The sequence below is a fragment of the Lissotriton helveticus genome, chromosome 5_1 (assembly GCF_964261635.1).
Source record: "Lissotriton helveticus chromosome 5_1, aLisHel1.1, whole genome shotgun sequence".
NCBI lineage: Eukaryota > Metazoa > Chordata > Amphibia > Caudata > Salamandridae > Lissotriton > Lissotriton helveticus.
In genome coordinates this window covers 1,102,056,908-1,102,075,974 of record NC_136065.1, presented here as the reverse complement: position 1 = coordinate 1,102,075,974, position 19,067 = coordinate 1,102,056,908, and positions in this window count along the sequence as shown.

The following is a 19,067-nucleotide window of genomic DNA, read 5'->3' as shown; positions in this document are numbered from 1 at the left end:
ATGGCAATACCCACACCCATATAAATCCTGAGATAATCGTCGTAAAATCCTCACATCCTATTGTTGAAATACCAATTGTCTTAGACGATGAGGATACCGTCACGTATATAGCACCAGAGGTGACTCTTGGCCATGCCCCAGAAATACCATCTATTGAGGCTGCTAATAAGGTACCTGGTAATGTTGCAGCAAAGAGAAAGAGGGGCCCTGCTAAAATAACCTATAATAAACGGAAGCTGTCACTAAGGACTGTCAACCAACCAACTCCACAAAGCATGTGGAATAAGGGGAAGAGACAGAAGTTGGTCCAACATATAGCACCTACACAGGATCAACCGTATCTGGGTGATATGGTCATTATAAATAATGAAGGGTCAAATCATATATCTATCTCCACCCAGACTGAGCCTCCCCACGGAACTGACAAATCTAGTCATTATGCTAAATCAGAGGGGAACCTTATTGAGACTATTGCAGAGACAATTTTTAAAAATTTGGAAGGTCAAATGATCAAACAATTTAATAATATTTTTAAAAGACTTGATAAATTGGAGAATTTAATCAAAAACGAGGATGCAAAGAGAAAAGGCATAGCAAACTTGGACAAAATGAGAGTAGAACGTCTGTTAAAAGACCTTGAATCCACTACTCGTGTCACCACCACTGGTGACCATGGTAATATCAGGACAGTGGAACAACAACCCATTTCTAATCCCATACAGTCTGTTACACCTAAGGCGTCCAACAATAGGGGTACAACTGGCAGTAATCTGCCTGATCGTCAAACCAACATTCCCTTATTACCATGTAACCCTATACATGGGAACGTCACTTCATCTAAACCCTCTGTCTCCACTAATGATACAAGCGGAGTATTTATTAATTCCACAAAAAAGGGCATTACAGTGAAACAGACCACACTAGTACAGAAGGGTCCTGTTAACTCCAGCCAGCACGATAGAAAGATCACGCATGAGGACAATAGACCTAATAAACATCAAGGCCCGGCCCTACATCTTCCACCTGAGGCCTGTCCTTATGTCTTAGTTCTGGCTGGTATCCCACCGCTTAAGGAAGATCAAGGAGAATCATGGGTTCAACTCCACAATAAGTGTATAGACTGGTTAACGAAGCACAAGGGAGTGGGGTATGATATCTCAAAAGAAATCATAACCACACGGCGTGTAACCTGGATCGGTCCCCTTTACAAAAATATCAACGGGGACTGTATTGTAATCAATTTTAGAAATCCGGGCACTGCAAAATTCCTGCTGAACTATAATCCTGGTCGACACGGCCCATCCACTGTGGTGACACCACTACCATTAAAATATTTCTACCGTCCTCCACACAAGATGATGCAACCCCCCCCTGTTTTCCCATTGCAGAATAGGTTTGGAATTTTCCAGGACCTGGATACATTGGACTGACTGCCCACTAAAAAGACCAAACTACTTTCCGTGTGCCCTGAGGCAGTCCAGTTAAAGGAACCATCTCGAGAAGCGGAACCGTTAACACAGGAGATTTCTCCATCTAGTCCATTATGTGTTCAACAGGGATATGTTACATCTAAATCCGCTTCAAGCACTTACCAGGGTCTCAGTCCGAGGAACAATAAAGATAATAACTTAAGTATCCTCAGTTGGAATATTGCGGGCCTGAAGTCCAAGTTGGGAATTGCTTCATGGAGGGATTGTGTCAATTGTTATGATATATTGATGTTTCAAGAAACTTGGTGTGTGGAGGATCTACTGCTTGAGGGGTATAGTTGTCATAACAGGACTGTCCCGGTCCCTTTGGTTGGTCGTCCTAGTGGTGGATTGTCCATTTGGATAAAAATATGTGCTGGAACTAAAATTGACGCGCTACAAACAAATTGCCCTAGTTTTATGGCACTCTCGTATACCGAGCGGATAAAACTGTGTTTAATCAATTTCTATAATAATGATTTTTTGTCTCAACCTAACCGAAATTTTATTCTCTTATTTGATTTTATTAATGAAATCATGGATGGACAGGTATATGGGAAATTTGATGGCATTTGTTTAGGGGGGGATTTTAATGCACATGTACATCTAAGGAATCCCCCATGTAAAAGAGGAAAAGAACTGTTAGATTTCCTTGCTACTAGTGAACTTGTCAATTGCATGGAACATGTAGGTATGGAAGACTATGCATCCCCATTCCCTACTTTTATTGGACATGGGGGTGGAACCACAATTGATTATGTTTTCGTTTCACATGCCATTGCAAATTCACTAGAAAGGGCTGAGGTAGTGTGTGAAATTCACAGTGACCACTATCCAATTGCCATCCATTTATCATTGCCGAAGGGTAAATGCCCAAGACGTGAAATAGGCGCAATGGGTTTGGAAGTTTCTACAGATAAGTTAAGGGTAATCTGGAAGGGAGTGGACAATAAGGGAATCCTGGCAGGGGTATGTAAAAAATACCCAAGTTTGATCAAAGATTGTCTAAGCACAGAGGACCATGGGACCGACGTGGTTAAAGCGTTCTCTGAACTCTGCACCACAATTAAAGACGAAATTTCCAGACCAGCCTCTAGTAAGGCTGTGGATTCACCTAGATGGTTTGATGGCCCATGCTCTAAAGCAAATAGGATGCTTAGAGCTGCCTTAAAAGCTGAACCGAGGGATATACCACTGGTAAGGTTGCTCAGAGCAGAGTATAAGCGTGCTTTACGTACTAGATCAAACGATCTACTGAAAACCCACTGGGATTCCCTGGTACGATCTGCTGACCTAAAAGATACCACTGGGTTCTGGAAGGAGGTAAAGGAAATAAGATCTATCGGTTCGACTCTGACCGAAATTAATTGTAATATTACTGGTCCCATCTGGGTTGCACATTTTGGTAAAATCTATGCAACACCAGACAATCCTCCTTTACTGTTACCCCCCCCACACTCAATGTCTATTTCTATATCTGAGGTATTTGATGCCATTTTAGAAAGTGCCGGGAATAAAGCGCCTGGATCCGATGGGCTCTCTATAGACCAGTTAAAATGTGAGCCAGATTTTTGGGCTCCATTGCTGTGCAATGTTTTTAACAATTTAACTGAAGGGGAGATCCCAGAAACATGGTCACGTAGTATTATTGTTCCTATTTTTAAAAAGGGCGATAGGCTGGACCCTGGGTGTTACCGCCCAATTTCTTTAATAGATAACACTTTAAAGGTATTGGGGCGGATTTTATTTAAAAGGATAAGAACATGGACCGATGAGAATAACATCCTCCATCCGAGCCAGTTCGGGTTCCGTAGTAGTGTCGGAACGGTGGAGCAATGTCTGAATCTGAACCTGATCATGGCAAAATACAATATCGCAAAGAAATCCCCTTTATATTTTGGTTTCATGGACCTGAGCTCGGCTTTTGATTTTGTTAATCGCTCCCGGCTTTGGTTTACCCTTCTTGAATATGGTTTAGATGCCCATCTGGTACATTTTTTAGCTTTTTTACATCATGATCTTAAAGCCTGTGTACGTGTGAATCAAATGGGTGAAGTTTCTGATGATATTAGCATTGGTAGGGGGGTCAGACAAGGGTGTGTGCTGGCCCCTCTCCTGTTTATTTTGTATATCAATAAGCTAAGCAGCACTTTGAGCACCTTAACTAGTGATGTGCCTTACATTAATGGAGTCCCTATACCCACACTTCTTTATGCGGATGATGCGGTTCTGATGGGCCGCACTCCCAAGGCACTCCGTATTTTAATTTCAGGTTTTGTCCTTTTTATGGCCGATTTAGGCCTAACAACTAATTTTAAAAAATCTTTAATCATGAGCTGTGGCCCAAAAAATCACAAAATCCCCCAGATCATTTCAGGGTCAAATGTTTTAAAAAGCACTAGCACTTTTCCCTATTTAGGGTTGCTATTTTCAAATAGTGGTACGTGGCATGCACATGTTTCTTATGCCAGGAACAAGTTGGGCAAGTCTATTAATTGTGTAACCTCTTTGAGACAGCCCAACCAAGCTGATGTAATAACTTCCCTGGTCAAGATATACCAAACCCAATGTATGCCAACTGGCACTTACGGCGCTGAGGTTTGGGGTTATACCAACTGCTCCCCTATTCAAATAGAAGAGAATAGATTTTGTCGTAAGGTATTGGGGGGGGTTATCTGTTCTTCAACCTATGTATGCCATAATGAATTAAATATCCCTTACATTGAAGATTTCGTGAAGTCCAGACCAGCTCTATTCTGGATAAAGATCTGGAATAACACGGCTGCTGCATTAACCCGTGAAATTATTTTGGATTGTTTAAAGTGTGATAGGGGACACCATATACCATGGCTGAAAGCAGTAAAAGAGTGCCTTGTAAGTGTGGGTTTGGCTTCTCTGTTCACATCACCAAACCTAATAAACCGCTCCCATAAAACCATCATTTCAAGGGCATTGTATGACTTATATAGAGAAGAGCGTGACAGGAAGAACCTGACTAAATGCACGGTTGTAAAATATCTGGCCTATTCTGAACCACACGTCAAAAAACCTGGCCCACCGTATAGATACTTGTGTTTGCATCTTGGTAGATGGGTAAGGGGTTTACTGTTTCGCTTCCGAGACGGGAGTATAGTCAATCTATTGAACTTCCCGATGGGATATAATAAACATCTCGAAACCTTAAATTGCCCCTGTAACCCTGACCTGAAGCAAAGTCTTATGCATTTCTTGTTCTTTTGTGGTTTTTATAAAAAATTCACTGCACATTTTCTTATGCCCTATTGCAAGAAAAACGGATTAACTAACTTTAAATTGGCACTCCGGTCCTTTTTGATATTGGGATCAGATGAAGTCATTTTTAGGATAAGTTGTTTTCTGAAAGCTGCTGTTAGATCGAGAATCACCCTTAATATTGATGTTTAACTACTGCACACTGCACTTTCTATTTTGATACTCTTTTCATAATGGTTTAATATTGGTTTTAATGATTTTAATAATGTTTTTATACAGTGTTTTTAAATAATATTGTAAGATATTCTCTTCTTTTACAAAAAATTAAATGATTTACTATCACGAAGGGACATATGTTGTATAGCTGGGACATTGTAAATGGATTCCGATTTTGCTCGTTTGTTCCCGGATAATTCTCCAATTGCAATTACTGATGAATGTTTAAAAATGTATTGTGTTTTTTCTGTTTTGTACTTTTATGGATGTTCTTTTACTCCGAATAAAGATCTTTTGACTTGACTTGACAGGTGTATCAAATGGTTTTACCCATCAAGTGTCTATGGGAACATGTTATCTGTGTTCCTACATATGCCCCATACTTTGTAATTCAGTGTCTCATGAGTTCTCTGTCTGGTGACATTAGATGTCTGGAGCTGGCAATTTGGAAGTGGCTGTCATTTTGAAATTAGTTAATCACTTTACAAACTTAAATGTGTGTTCAAATAAATTGAACTCGATAAATTACAGGGTTCATATCACTTTTGCTGATTTCATTTAGGTTGTGTTGATGATTGGGGCGTAAAAAGGCATGTGTAGATTGAAGGTGGTTCAGAAATCCGAGAAATGAGGAGCTGTGATCAATCTGCTTAGATCCTGTCCAGAGTCTTCTATGTCTATCTACATGTACATGCATATTTTGTGCAACTCGCTGGCATTTATACACTCCTTCGGCTAAAACTGTGTCCCCATAAAATCAGGAACAATATGGTCTTCATGGCATTATTGCATGCTCTGTGGTAAAAAGTCATATCAAAACCAGATATTCTTGCACATAGGCTGGTGTAGGAGAATAGAATATGATGTTAAGAACCCTGCTACTTATGTAATTCAATCAATGATAATATATAAGAAATGTATATATGGACTCTTCTGGCAACATCATAGTAGAACCCTAGCATCTTAGAGGTAGGACACCCTATGCAGTTGACTTGGGTGAGAGAGCAGGACTGCTCAAAGTGTGTGTCATCCCTGTGGGAACTCCCTTACCCACTTTCAAGCTCACACCATTTACTGCAAAATCAAGGTTTGACCTGGAGAAGGTATCTATTGTAACCCATTGTTCTGAACCAGCAGGCTGAGTCAGGGCTAGATTAAGACATTTAGAGGCCATAAACACTTAAAAGATTTGGGTTCCCCAGACATATATCATTCAAAATATAAATAATAACAAACTATAAAATAAAATGCGATTTTACAAAATGAAACAAAACGATGGAAAATAATGTTTTTTGGTAAACATCCACTTTATTTATAGATTCAGCTGCATCATTTGCAGTTTTGCACTATATAGGCCACGGTAAAACCGGCAATGGAAAGTTTCTGTAATGCCCCCTTCCCTGGATGCCCTAGGCACGTGCTTATTTTGCTTAATGGTTAATCCAGCCCTGGACTGAGTATTACAGCATGTACAGTACAACGGAAGGCCTCTAAGGAATAATTTACATGCATGCTCTGGAAAGGCAGCTCATGGATTGGTGAGTGAATATACATCACAGTGTGAAACCTGAGGTATTCTTGGTGGCTCTTGGGTATCACATGATATCAGTAGCTGTCATTATCTCATGCAGTTTTTGTCTGGATTGAGAGTAAATGAAAATTAGTAAAATACACGTATCTATAAACTGCTATGTAGAAAAGCAACTTTGAACACAGTGCTGTAGTCATAAGCAGTTTGGCCAGAGCAGATTCAAAACAGCTAGGTCAGGCCTCTGCTCTCTTATCCTATACCCCGTGGCTTTTGGGATTGTCTTTGATGGTGTGGCCTCGTCGCCAAACACTGCTAACTTGAAGATTAGTATTTTTCATCCTGGGTGCCTCTCCTCGACTCCCATTTCTGACCTTCCCTTTGTGATCGTTACAAGTCCTACACAGAGGACAAGCTTCCAGTGCACTGTACGTCAGCCCCCATCTACCACCCCTGTGTCCAAGTATTTTGCTCCACCCAGGTCAATTATCGTGACGAGCCCACAGCTACCACTCCCCTTTGCTAACTCTCTTCCTACCTGCCAATTACCATATTTTCCTCCCCCTCCTCTTCCTGTAGATTTGGCTCTTGTCTGGCTAGTGAATGTGGGGTTTGAGTGATGGGTCAGGTACAGTGCAACACCCTGCCGGAAACCAAGTCGATCTGGAGAAAAAAGAATCTGTTGAAGTGACAATACCTTCAATCACAGTCACCCTCTATTCTACGTCACTAAAAGGCAGGTACAGGCAAAAATAGCAAAGCAAAAGACGGTTTTTAAAAAAGAGGCCTTCAATACCCGGTGCAGAAAGACCCATCTTGGATAACGTCATGTTGTCATGAAAGACTCAGTTTTACTTGTCTTTAGAAAACTCATTCAGTTTCTGACTTCAAGTGCCACCTCTTGAATTGCTTTCAGACTGCAGCGCTTTTTGACGTGATTCCAGAAGCCAAATTACAGAGGCGTACACCGTGGGTCTGTTGAAATGTCCTTTCTTCTCATATCATTTGCCCAGTGACACAATTACCGCTTCCGTTCTATCTTTGTCTGGAACACTGAAGAGCCAGCACCAGGCAGAGCTCGTCACTCAAGGAGATGGTTCAGATTAAATACACTTGCCTGGACAATCAGCAGAAATCAGCCACTCATTAGAATGTGAATGACACTCCCCCCCCCCCCCCCCCCGTTCCTTAACTCTGTTCTCTATCCCTTAACAGTTTCACAAATGAGATATAAAGACCAACATTAGCACCTGTTTTGTGCGTGCTCATCTGTAAGGTGATCGGAGCTGGAATAGGAAATGAAAGAAAAACCTGCAAAAAAATCTTAAATTAGCCCCACATCACGCCGAGCCAGTACTGAGAGCAGGCTTAGCACTCTTGTGCCTGTATTTCGTAGAGGGGTTGTCCCTTCAGAGAAATGCAGTTAAATTGTGTTCGACAGGCCAGTATGAAGGAGAGCTAATGGAATATTGCAATATTTCTGTAATGGGACACAGTAGCACTGCTTCTCCATGGCAGTATTGGGGATCAGCAGACGAATATCTTTCTTCCATGTTTAAAGGAGTGTCTGTCTCACACACTGAGGGTCAAATTTACAAGCCCCTATCGCTACCACAACATCACTTTTTCGGGACATTGTGGAGGCGATAGGGGCTTCGCTGTATTTACGCTGCCTTGTAAATAAGCTACAGTTTCACACTATATTTAGCTTGAAAGTGGAGGGCAATGGGTGTTGCGGTGGGCTTTCTACCACAACATCCATTGATTTTGACACTGCCCCATATTTACAAGGGATAATAAACTTGGGGCAGCACTAAAATGAAGGCATGGTAAAACCTGGTCTTACCCTGGCGCAACAAGGAGAAATGTTTAATTTCTCCTCATTTCTGCTGTTTCCATATGTGCCGCGTTGTGCAGCACGGATGGAAACAGCTAAATGCCACTTATTGTTTATGTGCAGGAAGGTGTTCCTTCCTGTACATAAACACCATTTAAGGATTGTGGCGGAGCGCGGCATCAAGCCAAGGAGGCTAACGCCATCCTCCGCCACTTCTATTGTAAATATGGCCCTGACAGTTCAATATCACGAAAAATTCATATAACACCAGCACAGAATATGTAATATTTACAAGGAGGTAATGCCACCAGAATGTCACTTTTTTCTGATGTTGTGGTGGAATTAACACCAGACTTAAGCCCCCTCATAAATGATGTCCATATTCACACAGCACTTAGTGCAATGGGTGTTGCAGTAGGCGTTACACCGCAACACGCATTGCTTTTTGATGCTGCCCCATATTTACAAGGTATTGGGCAGCACCAAAAATACAGCCAGGTAATACCTGGTCTTACAGAAAGGATCACAACACCGATAATACACCAATAACACCCGTGAGGACAATTTGTGTATTAAGGAAGCCAGGCCAAATCAAGGCTCAAGAGCGTATGGAGAAAATGATTCCCATCAGAAGCCACACCAATAACGGGTGTTATTGGTGTATTATCGGTGTTGTGATCCTTTCTGTTTGACTTATGATTTTGACCCCCAGGTATTCCCGTGTTGTGATAGTAATGTTTGGGGCCTGTACCTGGTTGGTCGTTAAACCTGCCCTGAGACCCTCCACCAAGTATTTGTTGTGTATATAATACCTGGTCTTAAGCAGGCGATGCGAGGAGAAATGTTTTATTTCTCCTCGTATTTTGTGTTTTCCACGTAAATAGAGCAAATGACCTGTAAAGATTGTTTATGTGTTGGAAGGTGTCCCTTCCTGCACAGAAATAATTGTCCCAGCAGCACAGGCACACTAGCGAAATGGCTCTAGGGTGCCAGCGCTGGTGCGTTTTTAGCCCCAGCGCCATGGGTAACACATGGGTGCACCGCATTCTTGAGAATAAGGCGCATCTGTGCGCTTTGAAACTGTATAAGCGTGGTGTTACCAATTTTGGCGTAACACCACGCTCCGTCAGTTTTTGGAAATTATGCCCCATTTATGCCCATCAATAGCTCATCCAAATGTAGCTGGTAGAATAAAAAATAGTACTGGAATGTGCTTCATTATATGCCAGGGCACCACCACCATCATATTCTATGTTCACATCCAAAAAACTGAGTGCTGCTCTAATATTCCTGCTTGCTGATCACATATATTTGGGAGAGCTGCTAAAACGGTTGTGAGTGCCCAGAATGACAGTATGCTCAATGTGTAAGCCTGCCAAGATTACATGCCAAAGTAGTGCTCAGTTTGCCATCCTGTCTGGGGTGATCACTGATGGTCCAACGGGTGTGAGCTCCGTGTTGTGCGAGAGGTTTGCTCACAGTGCTAAGGCAACAGGATGCTCAGAGCTGTGGATACCATCACTCAGCTCAGCTTACTTCCTATATTATAGGCTTAAGAATAAGGCAATTCAATTATCGATTAGGTTAGAGCAGGGTTCACCAATGTAGGTCCTGGAGGGCCGGATCCATGCCGGAGTTTTAGCATATCCACATTTAGATAAATGTAGTTATTTTAAAATCTGGCATGAATACGGCCCTCGAAGATGTACATTGGAGAACTCTGAGTTAGAGGCACTGTTTTGCTTGCTAATGTACAGAAGTCTCCGGCATTCCAGTATCAGCACACAATCCTATTTCAAAGCCCTGATAAACATTTTGAAAACGGGTCTGCAAAAGTTCACATGTGACAAAATGTGAGACCCTATACTGCTCTATTTTTATTTATTGGTGCTAAATTAGGCATCATATGATACTGCATGGTGTATGAGAGGGCCAAGTAATGCATGGTACAAGCGATAAAGGAATGGGGTAGAAGATAGCTAGTGAGGAAAAAATAAGCAACAATCACATTGCCTGGACAGTTGCATTGCAGATTGTGGCATATTTTTCCTGATTCATAGTTTTAAGATGGTCCACTTTAACACTGGGCACTAGGCACTGGGTACATGGGAGGCTTTAGGTAAGAGAAGTCAACATTTTTCTGAATGGCCAGGGCAGGCACTGTGATAAACCGAGGCTTTAACAATGATTTTAGTTTTTAAATCAGCTGCCAAGTAAAGTATACAAGAGGCCAGATAAGGTTTTGTGGTTACTCACCATTTTGTTAACTGAATTCAATCACATCGGATCTTTTTTGCCTCTGATAACCATATGCTGAATTACACTTTTTTTGTCGGACTCTTGCCTCCTTCAGTATCACTTCAAGTCGATATTACACATTGTTTCTTCTTCTTCAATCCAGATTTCCAGCAGTGGCATTCTGTGTAAATATCTGGGTGAATTACGTATTTACAAACTGGGGATGAGGTTTGAGATTTATTTGTTTGACCAAGACCAAAACATCAAAGGTTCGTCTGTTCCTTTGACCCTTTTCTTGAAAACTGTTCAGGTGTGCCTCAGTTTCATCACTTGGTTTTTGAGTTGCATGTTTATTAGAGAATGGCCCACATAATATTGAGATGTGAAGGGTAAATCTTCAAGGTACAGTCCAACGTGGAACTGTAGGTTTAGTGTTGAACTGACTACCCCTGTAGGTATGTAAATTAGTTGTTCGAATCCCAATGTGAGCATGTTCATAATAAGAACTGGCCTTTTTAATAGATAATCAATCCATACATTAAAGACACCAAATAATAGGACCCTATTCGATGTTAACAGTAGAAGTCAGGCAATGTTTAACAATTCACCCAAAATTTTTAATCCTAGCAGGCCAGAAAACATTTAGGGCCACATATATGAAAGAATGTAGCATTTGCAAATGCAATTCCAGTCCGTTAAGCAATGCTAAACTGCCTTTCCAAATGTACAAAGGCAGATAGGGAATCGCAAAATGCGATTTCTACCCAAATCACATTTTGCAATTCCCTATATAGAAAATTGCAAATAGGGATTTCCTATTTGCGATTTCTTAAGCCCGTGTACAAAGCATCTCCTAAATGCGAAATGGGAATCTAGGAAATGCTATTACCAATGATTTCTGGTCAATGATAACCATGTGTAATTTTAAAATATGCTTCCAAAAAGCATTTTTTAAAGTGGCATATATTGCACACATCCCCCAAGGGCATTTGTGCGCTTTACATTTGCATCACTTTTTTGGGGGGTGCATCAATGGGGGCCTTTGGCCCATAGGCACCCATGGATTTCCATTTCCTATTTTGTGATTTCCTATTAGGAAATTACAAATTCGTACTTATGCTCCTTTAGGCCCATAGGAATGAATGGTTTAGCATTTCCTAAATTGCGATTTCCTAATAAAAATTCCTACTCTGTAGCAATCTCTATTAGGAAATCTCTATTTTTGTACATTCCATGTTGCATTTCCTAAAAAGCAATTTATTTGGATTCACAATTTAGGAAATAGAAAATGGGAATTTCATACATATAACCCTTAGTGTGCAGAAGGAGGTATTGTTATCCATTGGGCATTTTGTCATCAGTAGCTCAAATGTAGTCACCTCTTTCTTAAGTATTTCTGAGCAGAATAGCTTCTTTGAATATACCAGAGCTGTTTCTCTACCTGCTTTATTTTTGGAAGGTAACATGAAGTCATATGCAGTGGCAGCTGGTAATTTTACCAGGAAGGAGTGCAGGGGGCCACACAAGCACATACGCACACACATCCATTCACAACACTCACTCACAAATACACATTCATTCATACATACACACACTAAAAAAAAAACACATAAAACTTACCTTCACTGCAGCACTCCGAGAGGGAAGCCTCTGAGGTCCCAGGAGGGTTGGGACTGCTGTCTTCTCTCATTAGCTAACTTAGGTCAGCCAATGTGGGAAAGCTGAAGTCCCTCACTCGTCACAGAGTGGAATAGGTTCTGTGAGACTGCTGACCCCACCCCACTCTGTGAGGAGCTGTCAATGATTGACACTCAGACCCGGACACTTCAGGACTTAAAATTGAAATGTCCAGGTCCGAGGCAATCAGTGACCCTCCCCCTCATCATCGCTGTGAAATTCTCAGCCTGGCAAAGTTCATCTAAGGCAGCCAGGAGCATGTGATGTTAGCTCATGTCCATTTCCTAGGTGCCTGACTTGAACATGAAGACTGTGTGTCAGCAGGCCTTTGTTCAGCCTGACAGACACTCTTCTTGACTTGAAAAAGGTGAGGGGAGTTGCCCCTCAGACCACATGGACGGATGGATGGATTCAACCCTGACATACAGGCGTGTGATGTAGACACCAATGCACAGTGCCTCGGGTAGGGCTAGCAGATCAAAATTGTGAACAATAATTGTATCTAAGATATTGGCTAAACCATTCACTGCAGGCTCTTTTAGGGAGTGCATTTTTCCCAGTGAGTCAGCAATAGTTGACAAGTCGTGCTGTTTCAAACAGTTAGCTTGAATTTTCATCAGAATGTGGCATTGCCCCTTTTTAGGTTTGACAGTAATCCTAGTAATGCGGACCTTAGCCTAGAGCAATGTTGCATTTCTATAAGCAACATGGTTGTCAGCATTAGATGCTCTATTATTAGTGGTAATTTTAAGCTTCATGTTGTACGCTTGGTTCTTCAGCCTGCATGGAAGACACTTATAACCCCTGGAAATAAAGTTATTTACATGAAAAGGGATGGGCGTAATCCGATAGTTTGGTAGACAGCTCCTTGCACTAACATAGGGAGGTGTGTGCTGTGCTATGCTTCCATAATGAGCTCCCTCAGTGAGTCTGAGCCTTTTTCCCAGCTGTAGATTCAGCCGTGATTATTTTTTCTTCGCTTAAATTGGCTCTCCTGATCTACCATGTAGGGTTGATGTTCGAACCCTTATTTGGGATTGATGAGTTGTGATTCCAGGAGAAAGGCTGTTCCAGACAAATCTGCAGATGGATCTGAAAGTTTCGCCCTGAGTTAAATGTCCTTTGAGAAGTAGTATGATTGGTGGTAAATTTGTATCAAGTTTTGAGGTGTGTCAAATTGTGAATAAAAAAATTCCGGCACCAATCATCAATGTTGCTCATAACTGCCCCATTGTTGTAGATACTAAGGGGGGTAATTACTTACAATTCACTCAACACAGTGCAGCAAGGTAAGTCCTGTTAACGCGGGGTTTCTGGTCACTAGTTATCTTACCAGATCCCTAATCATGTCGACTGAATCGTTGGTACCTGTCATTGAGTAAAAGACAATCTACTACTAGGTTAGTCAATTAGGAACTTAGACCACTCTAAAGAACCACTTACCACTGGGAAAGGTTAAAAAGTTTTAATTCAAAGCCAAAAGTATCTGGAGATACAAACATCTCAGAATAAGATTCAAAAGATACACAGGTATTAGTACAAAAAGGTACTCTCTAAATATTCTCAATCGACAAAAGGAAATTATCAAAACTATTTCAAAGAGCATAAGCGTTGCAAGAATCGCTGTGAGTTGCAACCTGAGAGTCATTTACAGAAAGGAAAAGTACAAGTTAAATCTGTCCCTACACTAGACTAAGTGACATCCCTACTTAACAAGATCTTTACCTAAAAAAGGTGTCAGCCGTGGTGACTTCCAAAGAAGATCACACACTTCCCTTAGTCTTTGTCTCAAAATTGAAGTCTGTTAGTTCTCTATCTGCCTACCCATCCGCTCTCTTAGGTTCCTCAGATCATCTGCTCTAACTCCTCCCCGGGGTGCTATCCCTAATACCAAATCACATTTCCAATAGGAACGCCCATGTCGACGCCTCTCACGTGGTACAGTTTTGAGCGGCAAACTCCGTACTGGTGCTCCTCTGGACTCTTCATTAAAGTTGACCTTGCTTCCCAGGCTTCTCTCCGTCCAAGCAGTACCCCCTAAAATTCCTGAAGACTCCTACAGGCCTGTGCCTGGCACTTCTGAACAAGGGCCTATTCATTATTTCTGATTTAAGTCCCCCTTGCACCTGCAAACAGACACTCTCTCGGTAGGCCTCAAATTCCAGTCTCTATCATATCTCGGACTATAAAACATGTATAAGAATTCTCAGTTAGTGCCTAGCACATCTTTCCCCTAACGAGCACATTTTAGATCAAAGAGAATGACTTGGTCTTTTCAGGCCTAATTGATTTACATAAAGCAGGTCTCTGCCCTCTAAAACATTTCCTTTCTTTGGTTTAAACAGTATTTTAACTAACACGTATTACTATAATATAATGCAACACATCTATATAAAACACATAATTTTAATACTATGCCTAATAATACATTTGCACTCAAATGACATTAGAATCCACGTCACTAAAAGTGTAGCAGCATCTTTCGTTTCCTGTGAAATGCCATGTGGCCTACACATTTTCATGGTTTGCAGAATTACATTTCGTTTCACTTAGTCATCTAACGTGTGACTCCAACATCATTTTAACATTTCTACAACCTCTACATTAGTTTTCCACACTTATATATGCATCTATTCTAATTAAAACAAACACTCATATATTTTCTCTATATAAATTGACACTCTTGTATATTCCACACTAAGCTAATACTACGTGCTTGCAAATATGGTGTACTTATACATTTTTCAGATTTGTGCTCTCTCAGTCCCCCCTTTGATGACTTTCAGGAGTCATCACCATCAAAACAACATCCCTAAAATGTAGAATCTTTCAGATTGAAGTTGTTGCAATACCCCCTCGTTTCATTGTCTCTAGAGCCTTCAGACTCTTGTATTGAGTATCCTGCATCGCAGTCAGTCTTTTCTCCTGTTCCCTCATGGATCTCTGCAACCTGTTTGCTCTATACCATTGGTACAGTCGCACCAATCCCCACAAAGTGATTACACAAATCACAATTATGATGATGGGTTTCAATATGTACCAAACGATACCCCTTCCTAGGTTGGCAAACCAACCTCCAACTTTACCCATTCCTTGGCCTACTTTTTCCCACACATTTATCTTTGTCAGATCCTCAATTTCATGATGAATCGCAGTAATATTTCGTATGTAATTCTCTAAAGGTTTTGAATTGTCTGGAATGTAAGTGCAACATTCCTGGACCTTCAAGGCCTTACAAACTCCGCCCTCTTTGGCTAACAGAACATCTAAAGCAAGTCGGTTCTGAAGAACCATTGCTCTTATCGATTGCATCTCTCCCTCCACCAGCATTAAGGATCTAGCAGTACTGGCAGATAACCTATCTACGACTGTAGCCAATCTTCTAATTTTGATGTCATTCAGTATCAATCCCAAGAGAGGGAATGCAGCACCAAATACATCCCCAATTACCTCTTCAGCACCTAGACCTCTCCTCTCTCTTGTTGGTATTGCTCTCTTTGTCGTTTCTAAATTCTCAACATGGTATATTTTGGGGAAGACAATTGCTAAATAGCATGATCCGTACCAATTATCTGGTAGCTTCACATATGCATTTCTTCCACATACAAAATATACATTTGGGATTGCTTGCATCTCCTTTAAAAAATCCTTGGAGTAGTACTCCAATTGGAAAGCATGTTCACAACTGACTTGACCTACATACAGATTCTCATAATAGGAGTAACTTCTGTGAATGCACAGTTTCCCCCGTTTCTCCTTGTCTAAAGCAATTGGACCAAAGCTACCCTTTCTTTGCTGTATCCTTTCTTCCTTGGTCCAATCTGTTTCCCATTGTCCTGAAGCTTTTAGAATCTTCTGCCTCCTGTATCTAGTATCCACCTGCCCTATAAACTTTTTCTCAATTTCTGACACTTGACAAGTCAGATTATTTCTTCGGGCATGTGAAGTATCTAACGTTTTCCATGGAATGAAAAATTTCTGTAACCTGTCTTCGCTCTTGTAATAGTCCCACTTATTCAGATGCTTATAATTTGGGACCTCTGGCAATGTCGAGTCAAAATTCGAGAAATAATACTCGAATCCATCTCGTCCATAGAATATGCTCAACAACAAACTACATGTGATTCCATACGTCAATGGAAGATGATGGTATCTGATATCCTCATCCACAGAAGCTGGTAATTGTATACAAACGTAGCAATTCTTCGCCTCCATGACATCAATGTATTCGTAAAGCAACTTGGCATAAGCATTTGACCTAAAGTTCCCCTTTGATTCGTCAACATGTAATCTTTTGATCTCAGCATCTAACAAAGCCTTTTCTTTCTCAGTGTTTTCTCCTTTTACCGCAGCAACAGTGATAGGCTTTTGTGTTGATGCTTTCTTTGTTTCTAATCTTGCCTTTGTTTCATTTTCATGTCCCACTATATATGATACAGTAACTACTAAAACTATAAGAGAAATCACTACCACTAAAAGTGTGCCTATTATGCATTTTGCCCTGCGGTTCGGGTTGCCAGTCTCCATGATCTCAAACAGTGTAGCTCTGGTCGTCGTTCCCAGCAAAGTCTCTTACTTCTTCTCAATGTCCTTTTTGCTTTGCACAAAGACTCTCTTCATTTGAACCACAATGTCTTTCTTTGAACCACACTTGGAAGCTGACAATTCTCTCCCGCAAGAACAGTCATTAAGTTCTGTAACAATAGACAACCCTAGCCCTTCTCCATCCACTAAAAGGAAAGTCCCTAATTCTTTCTTCTTCCACTCGGCGCTAGGTTATCTTCCAATCAATATTTACAAAGTTCTTTACAAAGTCTTTTTAGCAATCTGAAACTATGCGTGGTCCCAGAAGTTCCACCACTAGCTCAAATATTTCCATACGGAGAAGGACTCCCTCCAGTATTGGACTCCTTGAACAGCAACACGGAAACTCAACAGTCTCAAATATCAATTTTCTTATTCCACTCAGGAGAGGAGGATAGACGATGTTGAGTGTCAGCAGTCTTTCAACCTCCAATCCTGGCAACAGAAATCTTATTTCCACTGTGATGATTGGGTCAGTTCTGGTCAGGGTCACTTCCCTCACCCTCCCAGCTCTGCGTCCCTCGGACATCTGCAGCGAGGTAGGTCCACTCAGGTGTAGAGTATCTTCTGCTAGGCACTCGTACTCTCCTTGATCTCCTTAGACCCTCCTGCTCTTGGTCCGATACTTCTTCTTCCAGATCCGAGTCTTCGGATATAGGAGCAAGAGTTTCTTCTCGAGCTAGCTTCAGGCTCGGCCTCCTTCTTCTTTCAGGCCAAGTAGCTGCCCCACTTCTTGTTCTCCTATTGCTTTCCCTCCTACTCGGTTCCTGATCACTCTGTTCCTGATCTGTTTCCAAATCACATTCACAACTGCTCTCTCCTTCTGTTGCAGCTTCAGTTTCGCTACCGCCTTGCCCTTCTTCTTCTGGATCTGCAACGCTCCCAACTTCTTCAGACACCCCCACAGCTTGACTGATCCACTCTAATGGTTCACCGTCTTCAGCTGGATTCTCATCTGTGAGAGGAGCTGTTTCTTCCAGGGGTGCTGGAACTCTTCGGGTGTGGGAAGCGTGTATCCAATTCGGCAGGCCTCCACACTTGACAGCCGTATTTGTGGTCAGTATGACCTGAAAAGGTCCTCTCCAGCGCACGTCTAGGCAGTTTTTCCGGACGTGTTTCTTCACCAGCACCCACTCTCCTGGGCACAGGTCATGACACAACTCTCTTGAAGATGGGACCTCAGCAGCCTGCACCTGGAAGGACACAGAATGAATGGCGTCAGACAGTCCTTTGCAGTAATCCAGGATCAGGTCATCTGTAATGTTTAATAGTGTCGCAGTTGGTACAGAAGGAAGCCTCATTGCCCTCCCCATCAGCACCTCGTGTGGAGAGAGACCTGTCCTCCGGTCGGGTGTGCTGCGCATGCTCATCAACACTAAAGGCAAAGCATCTGGCCAACTCAAGGAAGTTGAAGAACACACTTTGGCAATTCGACACTTTAGTGTCCCATTTATCTGCTCCACAATTCCTGAAGCCTCTGGTCGATAGCTACAGTGCAACTTCTGATCAATGTTCAATGCGGCACAGAGCATCTTCACAATTTCACTGTTAAAATGTGTTCCTCGATCAGATTCCAGAGAGCCTGGCACCCCGTAGCGCGGGATCAATTCTCTAAGTAACAGTTTTGCTACGGTGAGTGTATCGCACCTACGTGTAGGTTATGCTTCGACCCATCTGGAAAATATGCATACAACCACCAACACATACCTAAGGCGGTTGACTCTAGGCATTTCAATGAAATCTAATTGCATTCTGTTGAAAGGCCCCCCAGACCTCCCAATGTGACTCATGGTAACTGGTGTTCTTTTCCCTACATTCAGTTGCTGACATGTGACACATCTCCTACAGACTGCTTCTGCTGCAATCCTGAATTTTGGGCAATACCAAGTTTGCCTAAATACTCTCAGCATGGCATCCCTTCCTAAGTGTGTTGGACCATGTATTTGTCGTGCCATTGGATTCACTAATTCCTCCGGTAACACTGCTCTTCCATCTGCTGAAACCCAAAAATCCATTTCACTTCTCTCACAACCTGCTACTTCCCAGGACTTTTTCTCTGACTCAGGTGCATTTTCTTGCATTTGTTTCAGATCTTCCCATGTATCTACGGTCTCTAACATCATCTGGACTTCTGTTTTTTCTTTTGCCCCACCTACTTCCACCTCCATGAAAGTATACCCTTGCTCCGCACAATAGCGGGCAACTTCATCAGCATATCTGTTTCCTTGTGACACAAAATCTGTATTTTTAGTGTGAGCTGTACACTTGACCACTGCAATTTCAGCTG